Source organism: Anser cygnoides, chromosome 16, assembly GCF_040182565.1.
Source record: "Anser cygnoides isolate HZ-2024a breed goose chromosome 16, Taihu_goose_T2T_genome, whole genome shotgun sequence".
In the NCBI taxonomy this organism is placed as follows: Eukaryota; Metazoa; Chordata; class Aves; order Anseriformes; family Anatidae; genus Anser; species Anser cygnoides.
In genome coordinates this window covers 12,020,474-12,034,712 of record NC_089888.1, presented here as the reverse complement: position 1 = coordinate 12,034,712, position 14,239 = coordinate 12,020,474, and the positions used below count along the sequence as shown (strand labels likewise).

The 14,239-nt window shown below is 44.3% G+C and overlaps 1 protein-coding gene across 8 annotated transcripts in view; it reads right to left on the bottom strand.

The window, feature by feature from the left end:
- The window catches only part of PTPRT (protein tyrosine phosphatase receptor type T), a 571,615-nt gene that overhangs the window by 532,802 nt on the left and 24,574 nt on the right, over positions 1-14,239 (bottom strand). For 7 of the 8 annotated variants that reach the window (XM_066978461.1, XM_066978465.1, XM_066978464.1 and 4 more), the window contains 2 exons: positions 9,650-9,782; positions 8,180-8,379 (listed from right to left, as the gene is read on the bottom strand). The gene's annotated coding sequence lies outside the window, so the exon portion shown is untranslated. Of the gene's footprint in view, positions 1-8,179; positions 8,453-9,649; positions 9,783-14,239 lie in introns of all 8 variants that reach the window. The other variant, XM_066978458.1, reaches the window with a different exon arrangement.

Genomic DNA, 14,239 nt, shown 5'->3' with positions numbered 1-14,239 from the left:
GCTCCCAGCCGATGAATCATTCTATTACTCCCAAGCCCATGCAGAGCAAGGCAAGAGACTGTCTAGCTCAATGGCTCTGCTGGATAAAGCACCACGTTGCACCAGAGCTTTGTGAGGAGTCAGAGGAGGAAGCTACAGCCAAGGATGAAGCTTTGTAGAGGCACAAAACTGGAACGGAATGAATAGTAAGTCCTTCTGGTCCCCCCCAGCCTCCACCTGGCCTCACCTACCCTGTAGCATCTGCACACTGCTTGCTCCCAGTGCGAGCATTGAAATCAAGATATAAATAAGATGGGTTTCACGCCAGGATCTCAAATTAGCTCAACTGGTGTAGCCATATTCAAACCAATTCTCTGTATCTTGCCAAGAGTGAGGTAGCTCTGCAGAGAGGTTAGAGGGACCAAGGCCAAAGCCTCCCTCTGGAAGATGCAGCAGAGAGGAGGCCCAAGAGAGCTGTATCAGGAGCCCTGCTCAGAATGACCAGGTGGTGACCAGCACTTCTCCCCATTTGTTATGCTACGGCTGTCTAACTTGTCATGGGAAGCACAGAAAACCCCAGGGAAGCTGCTGAGGTTGGAGCTGCAGCTCGTCAGAACCACGGCAGCCCAGGAGTGAATGCAGTGGAGCTTTACCAGCTTTGCCCACTATGGCCAACAGCTTCTGCCCAGCTCCCCCTGGAAGCATGGCACACAACTCAGCACAACGTACGTCTGACGTGCGTACGACACACTGAGACTGTTCTCGTTGGCTCAGGGAACCTCTGCAGACAGACGGACGTGGCACCAGCCTTGTGCCTGTCCAGTTCCTTACCTGCTCTGCCCTGGCCCTGAGACTAACGGGTCTTACGGCTCTTTGTTCCCCTCAGGAGTCCCTCAAAAAGAACTCCTCCCCCCAAAACGGAGAATGAAAACTAATAAAGGTGCTAACTACAGCACTGGGGGCCGTAACTTAGACAGTTCTCATAACAGGGGTTTTGAGCATGAATTGCAGACAAAATTCCTACTCATTTAAACAGAAGCAGTGGTAGGTGTGAGGCTGCACACAGAGGACCTGTTTCAAGAGTTTGGGATCCTGAGAAATTATTGAATACAGCAAGCTATCAGGTGGGAAGAGAAATTAAAGAAAATATCCCAAATGGAAGACAGGATCAGCAGAAAAGTTCCAGCACAGCTGAAGCAATCTGAAAACATGGAAGACAACAAGAATGGATTTAGGCAGCACTTTGGGAGTGCAAAGCCGTACTGTAAATGGAAGGGGAGAGAAAGCAGATACATTTCTGACAGCAACACGTTCTTACAAGCTGCATGTGTAAGAGTTTCCTGTTCTCTCCTGGCCACTAGGATAACTAAAAACCTGGGTTACACAAATCTGAGCCGTATTCCATGTCACACAAAACTAATACACAATAGGTCATGTTCTTCATCTGTAAATACAAAACCAAAGCAAAACAGAAGAGAAAATTTGATACATAAAGTCTTGCAGAGTCTGTAATAAGAGCTGAGAGTACAAACCAGAGGTGAAAAAGCCCAATTGTCCATTCACACCTGGAAATGAGTTACTTGCTGGACGAGAGGGGCCATAAGAGGCACTGACTCCAGAAAAAGTCAGAGCATACGTGTGGGGAACAGCTTCACTTTTGCACTTAGAGGAGCTAAATATATGAACAAATAATATTTCACTAATTTGGGGGTAACATTGCCAAGCATTTTTCTATGCCAGATGCGTTAGCTTAATTGTCAATTAATATATTTACTCTTGTAATGAGACAGTCTTTTTGCAAATGGCCTTTTGTGCTATGTGATCGTGTCTTCAATTCTCCCTAAAATAATACAACCAACAGCTGATGATCAGGTTGTACTAAGTTTATACAGAAATTGTTAACATAGGTGATGTTTTAATTTGTTTGTAGTGACTAATGTGATGTATCTATGAGAGAAAATAAATAAAAGAAAACGAATAAAGGTTTCTACATAGATGGCATTATACCCCAAATCCTCACCAGCTTTTCAATGCCAAGAACAAAAAGGATTCACGATTTCCATAATGGAGGAACTATAAAGGAAAAATGTGTCTAATCTAGTTGCTGGAAGCATACAGTAATAGTCTGCAAATATATAATAGGTAGGATATGCAAATTTGAATAAGAAGGTTGAGAAACAACACAGGTTAATTAAAAATACCACAGCATTGTATGCCAGAACAGTGAGCAAGGAAACAATCTCTGCGTGGAGCTTGCAAGGTGAATAAGATGGGTGTCTTAAAATGGCACAATCAAGCTTGAGGACTAGAAATTCATTCACATACTTTACAAAAGTCAAGAGTAAAAACACTAAAGAAAATCATGGGTGGTATGGATATAAATTATATCATATCCTTGTTTATTAGAAGTCAGTGTTGGCTGAAACAAGCTGTAGCCTGCTTACAGTCATTGCTAAGAGGATCTCCTTCCTGCCCAACACGGCAAAGACGGGGCGTTCTCATTAACCTGTGTGTCTACTGGAAAGGGATCGCGCCGTGTCCATCACAGGCGCAAGGCGACAACATTGGATAAAGGTGAGGTACAGAAAGAATTTAAGGTGAAAACAGTTATTTGATTTAGCACCACAAATACACACACCACCCCTGCAACAGATTTTAAGATCAACTATTTGGGATAGAAATACACACAAAAAAAACTAAGTTCAAGAGCAGCATTGCCTTTACACTGCTTAGTGAGCAGGGGGAGGAAGGGGAGGCTGCAGTCCTGGATGGGATTTAACAGTGCTGGAAGGATGCCCTCAAAGATGTTAGAGAATGATTGAGAGAAAGATTAATGGAAGGTGTTTTCAACTCCACAAGAAAACTAAAAGGAGAACCAGAAAAGCTATAAGGTAACGCAAGAGTTGTCCTATGCTCTATATGCCCTGTCAACTGTATTGGTAACATAGGGCAGCTTATTTCCACTCCTTTTCCTTAAATAAATCATTATTTTAAAAAAGAATGGGAATTATATTACTGGACATGTTTGCTTGGAAACCCTGATCAAGACTTAACTGCTAAAATACAAAGTGTTAAGGAAAAAAAGGGAATGTGAATGTTTAAAGCTTGAAAGTCTGGAGAGAGAACAGAGGGAATTCGCAGAGCACAGAGCGACACACAAAACTCTTACCCTTAAAAGAGCCTCCACGTCTTGATTGGTTATAATTACTTGGAACTTTGAGTTTAATCATTTTTGTTTGCTAAGCTAAGTTCTGGCTGGGAAAGAAAGATATATTATTAGGCTTCTTCCCTGAAGAGGTTCAGTTTCCAAGACACTGGAAGTACGGAGAGACTTCCAAAGACAAACTTCAGTTAGGCGCAGGCAATTAAAACTGCATGACAGAAAAAAAAAAAAGTCTGTTTCAATCACTTTTGGCCCAGGTGGTAAATGAATACTGTATAATTAGCATCAAGTTGCTAACTCTCCTTAGCACATTCGATAGATAAAACACTCCGCTACGATCTCTTTTCCTCGCCAAAGCCTACGCTGCCCATGCTTGGTCCCCCACATTGTTGCAGAGCCCAAAACGTGTCTACAAAGAAGGAAGTATTTTTGCTTCCTACATCTTCTTGTCAGAAAGCGTGTCCTTCCTGGCCAGCTGACGGGGATGTTATCCCTCCAGTCACGTGCAACTTACATCTGAAACGTGTCCCTTCTGCTCCCCCAGGCAGCGATGCACAGCAAACCTCTCTATAAAGCTGCGCGCTATGCAGCTGCCTGCAAGCACTCACTCGCAGCTCTTGGGTGGCAATCAGCTATCCAAAATGACAATCATCTATCACTTTGTGCATATCTTTGGGAAAGAACTGAGAAAAACGTCATCCTCAGTATTTTGGCAAAGAAACAGCATGATGAGCAAAACCTCTGAGGCTGCACGCCACCCAGCCCAGCAGCATGGACTCGGCACACCAGCCGTCAGCCTTCAGAACAGAGACTTCTCCGGCTGAAAACAAAGCTGGGGAGAGTTACTACACACCGCAACATCCCCAAAAGGCAGGAAAGAGTGAAGTTACCAGGAAAATATCTGTTTTGCTGTCTTCAAGACTGGTCATAACGTAAGACAGCCACAGTACCACAGCACTTCCACCCAGCAGGAAAAGGAGTGGATGAACAGAAAACCGTCTCCTTAAGCTTTGGATGGCGAAAGAATAGATATTTTTAAATACCTTTTTCCAACAACTCTGCAGCCAGTATATGTTTTTGTAGTGCTCTAGTCACAAATCATTTCTAAAGGGGAAATTATAACGTGACAAACTGGATTTCTGGTATTGGAATGAATCTGACTAGAAGAAATGGGTAAATCAATAAACCAGCAAAACTCCTGTGTGCAAATAGGCAGAGATTGCCTCCAGAAAAGCACTGCTGGCTGTGCTGGTTCTCACAGTAGTCCAGTCACCATGGCAGCTTCAGATCTGCAGCGCTGGAGGTGAGGGGTGGAAAGGGCTGTGTGTGTACAGAAGTTACTGCAGTATACGGTGGGATGTGAGTTTACAGCTTGCTGTCTTCTCCATAGTAACTTGGAATCTGCCCGCACACATGCTTTAACGCCACAGCCTTGTGTGAGGTCATTTCAGACATCTTACCACCAGGAAGAAAACAGGTGAGCTACATTGCATTTATCAGGAGGTTAAAAGCAGCTACAAGGGCACTTACACCAGAGTAGCTAACAAATTGCAAGTTCGCACCCTTGCTCACCCACAGTGACACCTCCAGGTGCTCAGCTTCCCTGGAAAAGACTAAACTGCTTCCCCTAAGCACACTGCTAATTGCAGAAATTGGAAGATATCATCGTGAACGCTGAACTAGCAAAAGCCCTGAGCTGGCCACGTGAATATCCCCTAATGTTCAGTTAAGATAAGGCTCAGTATATTGTTCAGTCTGCAGTGGACGGTATTTTTTCCCTTTCGCTGGGCCGAAGCTTTTCAGATCAATAGAAAATGGAAAAAAAAAAAAGTATTAATACAGCACATCATCTTTGTTACACTGGAGCCCTATTAAACAGCTGCTCTTCACTCAGCCCTTGTGCCTAATTGCCGCCTGCCAAAGCACGTCATTTCTTGAAGCCCTTTTATCCTGTTTAATTTCTCCTTAACGCTGCTGCCTGGGAGGGTCTGGTTGTCACTGCTCACCCGAGGCTGGGGCCAGTTAGCGGCAGCAGGGCTGCAGCACGCTTTGCGCGGCAGGCAGGGCTCGCACAGGGCTGCCTGCTGCAGGCTTGTGCCACGGGGCAGCAAAGCTCTGAGGTCGGGGCCGCTGCTGACAGGATGCCCCAAAACATGCCATGAATTCCAGTTTTACTTTGGAAACATGACCATATTAAAAGCAAACAAAAAGCAAGGTGAACCAAACTAGCTCAGCTGGATACGTGCAGTAGCAAGTCTAGCTTGCTTTTATTTTTTTTACTCTACGCTCAAAAAAAAATTTAATTTTGAGACTTATTTTAATGTTATTTCAAAAGTAGGAAGGGAAACTTGGAGCTTAAATGAATCTTTCCACCCAAAGTGATGTTTTTTTCTCTGCTCTCATTCACCAAAAATGTCGGCACACCTCTCACTGCAGCTCCACCCCAGCTGATTCCTCTCACGAACTTGGCCGGGACGTCAGCCGTTTGCACAGCCTTCGTCTCCCCGAGGTCTGGGGGCACGGCAAAGCTCCCCCCCAGCTCCGCCTGTCCCCTCCCTGCTCCACAGCCCCCTGTCCCTGGGCACAGAGCTCCGGGCTGGGATGTACCTGTTGTGAACAGCCCAGCAGGAGATGACAATGTTTCCTTGCTGCCCTCCTGTGGCCACGCCACAGCCTGGTACTTTACCACGAATCCCCAGATTTTTACATGAAGATTATTTGCACTTGTGTCTTAACCTGGATTGTTTTCTCTGCTCGGATGTAGTTGCATTTACCACGACAATTGGTGCTTTTATGTGAAGGGAGCATGGTTTTGTTTCTGGATCATAAATTTTAATCTGAAATCTCTCAGGTGCGCAAGGATTAATATTTAATGGCTGTTCTGTAATGTAATTTCTACAGGCCAATCTTTCATCTTCAAAACTTTATCATCACAGACCTACAAAAGTTAGACTTCAATATGATAACAATACCTTATGAACACGGTGATTCTTAAATTCCCCAGCTGTCTCCTACAGGCAAGGGTGGTGCTCCTGTGAGTCTTAAAAAATGAGCTAACACTTTTAATTGTCTATTTTCTTTTCAACTCATATCAGCACTGTTGAGTTCTAAGTGTGAAATGCTGCGAGGAACCGGATCGCTCTCAGGACAAGATGACAGGTAATACCTTTGCAATTGAGGTCATCATCCCAAGATTAAAAGGAAACAGTGCTGACCTAATTCCATCTGTTAGGGGTCTTGGGACCCCTTGTCTAATACAGGAGAATGTTTGTGATGTCCTTATTATAGGAATGTCATTCAAACACTGCAGATGCTCAGTCTCTAAGACTTACACACAACAAGAAAAGGCAAGAGTCCGTGTACTGGATTTTTTCCTCTTGCTTTATAGCTGCTGTAATTTGTATTTCCCCAGACAGCACGAGTCTGCTTTTTCTCCATGAAAGAAGGGAGAACATAACTGCTCCAGGCTGCCCAGGAAAAGAGAGGACAAAATCTTAAATTGACTCATCATGAAAGTGTCACATTACCCCTGGTGTCACAGTCCTCTTGAGAAGCACAGGTGGGACCAAGCCAGCTCGAGATTGCCTGCTGCTTCTCCCCTAAAGGGAGACAGCAGCGAGTCCTTCTCGCAGTGCTGGTGCTCTCAGCCTCCTTTCTGTTCTCCCTGCGCAATTCGAAATCTCACACCACAGAGTGTGAAGAGCTGCATGCAAGACACGATTCTAGGCACAAACCCAGTTAGTTAAAGACTTGATTACCTTCTTACCAGTAGTCACGTTTCCCTTGCTAGCAAGTAAACGATCACTCTGTTTCCAAGGTGAGACTTTCCAGCCACCCAAAAATCCTGAAGCTCCCCACTGTGCTTAGATTTACAGCAGGAACGTGTCCATCAGTTTGGAACAAATCAGCCTTGCAGACAGTGAGTGTTGGTACTGAGGGTTCATTTCTAATCTACAGTGAGATTACGAATAAATCCAACTAGTAGAGGACAAAGCTGCTTATACAGTGACTTGTAGTCACAGAGCTGCTGTAATCATCTAAAAGAAAAAATCCCAGTAGAGTCAAGAGCTAGGTATGATGCCTGTATCAACTCACCTTCCTCAAATAGAGTGTATCCATATGAGAATTTTGGCCCCTGTGATCTATCAGGTCCACAAAAATGCACATGCCTAACTTCTGCCTTGTAGGAAGGCTTTCCTTAGATGCTACGTGAGCAGGTACCTACAGATGACCCTCAGGTTTCTCCCGAGGTGCTGAACACAAGCCTGTGTGGGACAGGTTCATACCCACATCGGGCACTGACCTTTGTAGTTTATTGTGGTTTTCACTACAAGGCGGGCTGGATTTCAGTAATTGGTGTTCGTCCCTCCCCAGCCTGCTCCACTGACTCTCACGGAAACCTTCAGCATTTCACCTTACTTCACCAAAGCTGGTCCATGACAATATGACTCCTCGGCTTCCACACAAGGTCACAGTTGGACAGAGGCGTTTGCCAGTGTTCCCCAGTTCAGACCACTGACAGATGGGAAAAATCCTGACGTTTCATTCCCAAACGTATCTGCTATTCACAGTATTTCTAATACGGTCATACAAAAAAGCTGCTTCCCTTGGGTGTTATCAAGGTTGTTTCAACAAAGAAAACTGTATCTAAGTTAAGCACACAACAGTGCTTTCAAATCAGAAGTGACTCCAACACTCGCCTCCATCCAGAAAGCCAACAGCAACCTTACTCTTAAAAATATCATGATGACAAAGAATGAGTTACTTTTGTTTAAATTACAGTTCCACTGGTATCTAGGTTAATTGCCAAGTGGGAGCAACAGTTTGGCTAATCGTTCTTTATAGAAAAGGCCATGCAGTTGAAATGAAATCCCAACTGTAAGGCCTGGCAGTGATGCTCTAGGACCATAAGTCCCATATAAAACAATCCTTTCTTTAACAGCCATGTTCACCGGGTGTTTATTTCTCAGCTAGCTATGAGCTTGGATACACCCTGGAAGCAGGAAGACATCACCAAAACCCATGAGCTTTACTTACTGCCGGAGCACTGTCTCCACCAGCTGCTTCCCTTGCTGAGGACGGACCACAGGAGCAGCGAGGGCACGTGCTCTGGTCCCCAGCCTGCCTTCAAGCAATGGAATATCGAGTGCCAGGTCACCTCGTTTTCAGGATGTGAGGTTCACTCGGGCCAGTGCAGGATGCAAAAACTTCTGGTTCTTGGAGCTCCTCAAGGGTTTCTGGAGAGGGAAAGCGGAGGGAGGTAAGGAGCAGGAGCTGTGTTCCTTCCTCTACGACAGCTGATCATCAGTCCTTCACAAAGAGAAGGTGAGACAGAATAAGTCCTTATTACTTTACCTCTTATTTAATATTATAGTAATAACATATTGTTATACCTCTCAACACAAACAGGAAGAAATTCCATCCCCACTTCATCCTTACAAATCTGTATTTGTGAGAACTAATTGTGTCCCGAAGTCAGTGACAATTTCATGAAAAACACTCTGAACGAGCAAAACTGGGGCCAAATGCTCATCTAGTGATTACCCCTTTTGTTGCTCTAGATTTCTTTGGGGTATGTTTTTCTTTAATATCTGTGTCTGAATGTTACATTTTTTTCCTCTGTGCATAATATTCTCTTCATCCCTCCAAATTTAATTTTCTAACTTTTGCCTTTATCACTTAAATTTTTAGTAGGGAATTTGGGTGTGCTGCCGACAAAATAATAATTTATATTGTATCAGTCAGTATCACTCCATTGTCTAAATCTTTCATAATGGTTTTTCTGCAGCTTCCAATCTTCCTCAGAATAAAACAAATTACTTAGCAAGTGGAATATCTTCTTGTCATAATAATTTAATATTAAAATGTCAATAAGATTTGGTACACACAGCAGAGGGCACAGAGGTACAGAGACAGAGCAGAAATGAAGTAAACTTAATAAAGTGAGTGAGAGGGTACAATAGGGATTGAGTCTGGCTCCTGTACTTGATATGAAAGAACCTTTTTATCCTGCAGTGCAGTACAATCACTGTGTAAGCAATAATATGATTGCTGGAGCACTTATACCTGCTGCCTGCCTGCTTACACAGAGCTGAAGTCCAGTACCAGCCCTGGGGCTGTGTGTTATCGCTGGAGAAGGGATCAAGGAGCGCTGGATGGTGACAGCACGGGCGGGCCATGGCAGACAGGGTGACACACAGTGAGGAAGGAGAGGACGGCCAGAGGCTGGTGGTGTACGCTGCTCTCGTCCCAGCAATGTGCAAGGAGACCCTTCTGAACCACTTCCACAGTGTTTGTGCCTGGGGGATGGGTGAAGGTCATGGTCTGGCATCCTGATCCCAACGCTGGGTCAGGATTCATGCCGGGGAGGTTCCTGCATACACGGGGTCAGAGCTTAGCACTCAGTTTCGCTTTGATGCAGCCCTGGAAGGCCAAATTTTCCTTCTGGTTCTGGTACCTGGCCTTGCAGATTGCACTGACATTGAATGCCAAATACTGGGGACTTACACAGAGCATTATGAGTTTCTTAAAAAGGTCTGGAAGTCTCAGGAGCAAGTACGTCCCTTTTCTCAGGATGAGGTGGTCAGCAGGACATAGTGTGGGACCAGTCCTGCTCTTCCTTGGGCAGTTCTGTCTGTGTCTGCAAAATGAAAGGGCAGAATAACAATCACAAAATCAGAATAATTCACACTGGAAGAGCCTTTGGATGTCATCCACAAGCCACTGGAACCCACTGCTCAGAGCAGGGCTAACTTCAAAGTATTGTAAAATCAAAAAGGAACTGAATTTTCATGAGCTTCAGGAACTTATTATTAGGCTCTGCCACATCTCAGACCACAGGAACACCATTCCGAAATCTAACCTCCCCTTTCTCTCCTGCAGCCACAGAAACGAGCATTCTGTAGATGACTCTTTCCATGCAAGTATGCTACTATGTTTGAAGCCCCCGTGTTCAGTGCCTAATATCTACTGCAAAAGGAAAAGGATGTAGGTCTTGCTTTAAATGCTCACTCTTTTCATAATTTTGGGGGTGGAACAAAAAGAAAGACAAAGCCAAAGATTGATATTATTTCAACCAAAAAAGAAACAGAGGGCTACCCTGGAGTATCTACAAGAGAGTTCATTGCTGACAAAATCTGCCCCCCCCAGGACTGGCCTGGTGCTGGGGCCAGATATGAAGTTGAGCCCGGCATCGGGGGGATGCTCAGGACCATTGCAGTGTCTTGGGGGCCCAGTAATGCTGTAACCACAAATGTGCACCATGCTGAAATACTCCTACCTATCTCCTACAGCTTTCCATGAGCAAGCATGAGGGGCCCTGAGCCATCCAGAAGGGCACCAGGGAGCTGTAGAAGCGTTCCCACCAGCTTAGAGCTGCAGAAAGTTTAATAAAAGTTTGTGGAGACTTCCCCTGCTAGCAATTTTGCAAGGAACGAATAGGGGAGGTCCTTCACCTGCTCTGGGAGGCTTTTCCTTATTAACTGCTGCCCTCCTATGTGTAAAACTAAAAATGGTAAACAGCAAAGTCCTAAGAGTCACAGTACTGAATGTCAGGATGACTTAACTGTCAGAGCTATAAACAAAACTGCCAGAAAAGGAGGATTTTTTAAAACCTGCTGCCAGTGGAAAGCTGTTTTCTGCAGTATGTTTTTTTTCCCACATCTCGGTCTGTACCAGTTTAAAACCACTCAGCACTTTTCTTGAGAGCTCATTCAACAGGACTAATTGCTCTGATAATAGGAAACTGACACTGATGTTCAGCCAATATTTTCCTATCCTCCCTAGTGAGCGCTTTCTGGCTGCCATCAGGAATCCCTGCCTCTTTTTCTATCTACATGTTAATACATCTATCTATATCTTAAATGGATGATGCTCACTATATTTCTCCCTCCTCCATCCAAATTTCAGCTCAGCAAAACTGCCATTATAAATCTTCTACCTATCAGATACCTTCTGTCACTCCTTTTTAATTACTTTTTATTTGTTAGCTTCTTACTGGTGTTGAAGTGGTCATAGCTGAATGCAATTTTCTACTTGTGCCCAGCTGGTGCTTTCTGGACAATATTTACCTCCTTTCTCCCTTGTAATGCCTCTGCTCACTCAGACCTAACTGTGTGACAGTCTGACTCGTGGCCATGCTGCCTTGCCAAAAACATACTGTCAAATATCAGCCATTTTGGACTTCCCCCATTGCCTCTTCTTCCACGTACCAACACCAACCAATACCACCCACCGATCCACCCATCCACAGATTTCACTTAATTGCATCTTGCCTCATTTATTTTCTCCCTTGGTCCAGCAGAGTTTTTTACAGGATGGTTCCCCATTGTTGTTTGCTATGCCTCCCAATTTAGGTATCATCTGGGAATTTAATTAATGTGCTCTTTATCTGCTTTTCCAGGTCATTAACAGTACTTTTGAACACGACTGGATATAATAAAAGTCCCCACGGTACTCCTAGTACCGCTTCCCCTAACTAGCTACAGCATGCTGATGTCTGTTGTGCACTGCCAACAGCTTTCTAGATGCTTCGCAGTCCACGAGAGATGGCTTGCCTCCAAGCCAATTAAAAAGAGCTAGTTTTCAAGTGAGCGGTTTTGAGAGCCACTGCATAAAATTATTTACTGGAGTTCAAAGTGACCAAACCCTGTAAAGGTTTGATGTGTCTACATTTACAAATTTCATAAAATGACTAACCCAGTGAGTTCTCCTCCGCCCTGAGTTTTATGCAGATCCACTTATCTGCTGCACGTCGTTAACCTGGATGTTAGCTGCCTACTGGGGCATCTCAGAATTTCCCATTCTTGCCTGGATCTGCCCCCATCAGGCCCTGCCCAGGATCCACAGCCCTTTTGGCAACAAGGGGGTGACAGGGATTTCACACGGAGCAGCACTGCATCCTGCGTGCTCACCGATGGGCCAAGAACTGCACGTACGTATAGCTATCACCAATTTGCAGCAAAGCCTAATAAGCAGTACTTGTAAAGCACTTGGGACCTTCAGTAAAAAGCATTCCTTTTTATTATTTTCCATATTATAACTCTTGAGGGCAAAAACCATTAGGCTGGTAACCAACTGCAGAACAACTACATCCAAGCATATGTCCATGCAGAAACAATGGAAGTGGGTAATTATACAGGAGGAACGTCAGCTGGAGATTCTCAGCTCTGTGTCAATCCCAAATGGCATTCAGAAAACATTTCAAGGGGATAAAAGCTGCCTCACAGGCGCTATACAAATTTACCATCATAAACACTGAATAATACATTACACTAATCTGATTGCTATTGACTGTTACAGTTGCATGTGTGACCTTGGGCATACATTAATCAAAGGGAGCCGTTCATATTTCCATCTTGTACCCTGCAGCGACGAGCAAAACTCATCACAAATCTCTTCTTGTCCCTCTGTTCCTTTCAGCTCCCTCTGATGTTGCTTGGAAATGGAGGCTGGTGTCTGAAGGGAAACGGCTTTTTCTACCTGCCCCTTTTTGTCTGAGCACAAACAAATGCTCCCATACAGAATAATAAAAACAGGCACCTTTTTGTCCACCCAGTGCTCTCTGAACCCAATTTAGCAAGTGTCACAATCCTAAAGAGCATTCAAACTTTAGACTAATTGGTTTCTCAGCAGAGGCTCTAACTAATCAGAGAAGCTCTTTGGACTTCCACCAAACATGCTCCTTATTTACCCTAAGAAATGAGGCATCATCAAAATGGAAGATCCCAGTGCTTTCGTGTACCTAGGACAACGCGGTGCGTATAATGTGCTGCTCACACGAGGTGCCTGGAGGTTTACACCAGAGAAACCAATCTCTCATCAGCTTCTTTTCCCTTTGTCATTACCAGAGGTTAGAGAATATAAGAAAGAGCTGACAATGTGTTGAAAACAAATTGAACGGGCATCACTTTGCCTGCATTGATTCTCTTCTTATCCTTCCCCTAGGCTATAAGATGATACTCATGGCATCATATTGCAAAATTCTCATGCATATGCAGTCTGGCATGCTGCCTCCAGCCCCGGGTTGGTCTTTGAGCACGAAGAGCCTTCCCCCAGGGCACGTTCCCAGTGGTGGAGCTGTCTCAAGGCTTGTCGTAAAAAACGTGATATCAGACAAAACTTCAAATAATCTAATGAGCCAGTTTCAACATAATTTCAGACCATTGGCATGCAAATATATTTCTTCAACAGCCTTACTGTGTTTTCTGAGAGTTAAGCATGATAGTCAATAATTTAATGTACAGGATTTAAAAAGGCTGGAATTATTCCCAAAAGCAGTGTTGTGACTGTAGACCATTCATATTTAACAGATATTTAGATAAATCATGGTAACACTAGTACTGTAATAATAATCAGCTGTAAATCCACAGGTACCTGCTTTTTAAATGTTTGATATAAAAATAAATAAAACTTTCAAAATCTTGCCATGCTTTCATTAAAAGCTGTCTCTGTGCCTTGACAGCGAGCACCAAGAGGGAGATGCTGAAGAATACCTGGGCAGGAAGAAGAACCAGTGAGGAGCAGGCTGTTTACTCCTGACAGCCAAGCAGTACTCCCTCCCAGCAACGTGAAAAAACACAACTTAATTAGAAAGGCCCATTTTGTCTACAAAGCCTTTTTACGGTCCACGGCCTTTGCTCATATCCACTTACTTTTTCCATCAGTCGCATCACAACCTCAGGGCTGCTGCTGAGAGTTGCCAGGGGAGTGCTGGAAGCTTTCTCCTTTATAAATTTTTCACCCCGGTTCTATTACTCAGAGTGGACTTCCACACCGTAAGAATATAGCCTGATCCCCCCAGACCTTCAGCAACCCTCGGTGCTCATGCCATGATGAAGAAAAATAGCACACCTAGGCCACTCTTCCTCTCTTTTTCGCTACGCAGCACCTCTTCAGTACATAAGAGAGAGTTTCAGGACAAACTAATGGATATTTTAGGACATCCAAAGAGTGGTCTTAGAAAGACAGAGTGAATTTCCTAAGGAGAGTCTCAAGGCTGTAATAATCCCTTGGATAAAGCTATGAAACGCCACTGAAATTGGAGGAGAAATGTTAGTTGTTGAGCTACCTTGGGAATGAAAACTGAGTGGTTACGGA